The following is a 1,429-nucleotide window of genomic DNA, read 5'->3' as shown; positions in this document are numbered from 1 at the left end:
AAAAAATATCAGCATGGAGTGAGGGGGTAATCACTACAGAAAGTAGTTCATTTCTGTAAGAGTTGAAGTGAAAGTGCGTAAAAGTTGGCTAAAAGTGACGAAAACTGAAAGAAAATGTGGACAAAAGTGGCTAATCGTGCGTTGATCAGATCAAAAATGAATAAAATAGAGGGAATATAGGCATAGAAATGAAGTGAACGTTGTAAAAGTCGAGGGAAATTTACGAAAAGTGAATGAAAGTGGAGATGTGAAAAGTTGAGGTGCACGCATTTTCACGTACTGATTACCCCTCGGCACGGAGAGACACGTGTTCTATAAAAAAAGGTTCTGGTGAGCTGGCGCCCAAATGAAGCCACCGCTGCTGTGGTTAACTCGATAAAGCACAGGTCATCCACAGCGCGGCCTCTCTGCACGCGGCCAAATGATTACTCGTTAAAGAAAAAAGAATTTATAAAAAAAGAGACGCGTTTTTATTGAATGAAGCGCGCCCCTTTCGTGCGCATGAATGGGCGGACCTGCGAAAATGTAAAGCAGGGTGAGGGAGAAATTATAAGTAGAGCATTTAATTAAACCGAACGCCGTTGCGATCATCAAGCAGCATTATGGGGTTGGCGGAATAGACTGGCATGGACTGCTGCGTCAAAGTTTGCTACGCCTTACCTGAAGTTATTACGCCTCTTTCCGGGAACATGACGGGTTTAAGCATCGAAACGGTGCGGCGACTGCTCACTTTATAGTGTGCAACGACTTCGCCCCAATCCCAAGCAATGAAGAGCTTCTGCCATTGACCCTCCAGTGCCTCTCTAGCGTCTCTCCAGTGCCTTAGTAGTTAGCCCATCCATCCATCGCTTCCCTCAAGTTTTTCTCCACTGTCTCGACCAGTGTCTCTCCAGTGCCTCTGTCCTCGCCTCTGTCTCTCCAGTGCCTCTCTGGCGTCTCTCCAGTGCCCACGAATAGTTGGATGCGCCATCGTCGGCACAGCTTCACGGAACTCTATCAGAAAGAGCATGAAGAAGAAGGAGGAGGAGGAGGAGGAGAAGAAGGATAAGAAGAAGAAGAAGAAGAAGAAGAAGAAGAAGAAGAAGAAGAAGAAGAAGAAGAAAGAACGTGACACTAAACGGTCGATGTATTTTTTTCATTTCGCGTCAGAGTTGCGGGGAAACCCAACGCGGCCCACGCCAGGCCAGTCAGCGTGGCCCGCAGAGTTTTTATCGCGAAACCAGCATTCTGCAAATAACGTGCGGGGCGCGGCAGAAAGGAGGAGGAGGAGGAGAGTGGGGAAGGGGAGAGGGGGGGGGTGGAATCGCAACAGGCTGGCGCGGCTGGCCAGTCCAGAGGCACGGCGGCGCATGGGGGGGCATGGACGGCAAACAGATCCTGTTGACTCGCGCTGCTGTACTTACTACTCGATCGCCCCCGCCCCGCCCCC

The sequence above is a fragment of the Frankliniella occidentalis genome, unplaced genomic scaffold (genome assembly GCF_000697945.3).
Source record: "Frankliniella occidentalis isolate FOCC.00 unplaced genomic scaffold, Focc_3.1 Scaffold56, whole genome shotgun sequence".
NCBI lineage: Eukaryota > Metazoa > Arthropoda > Insecta > Thysanoptera > Thripidae > Frankliniella > Frankliniella occidentalis.
This window is presented reverse-complemented; position numbering follows the sequence as displayed.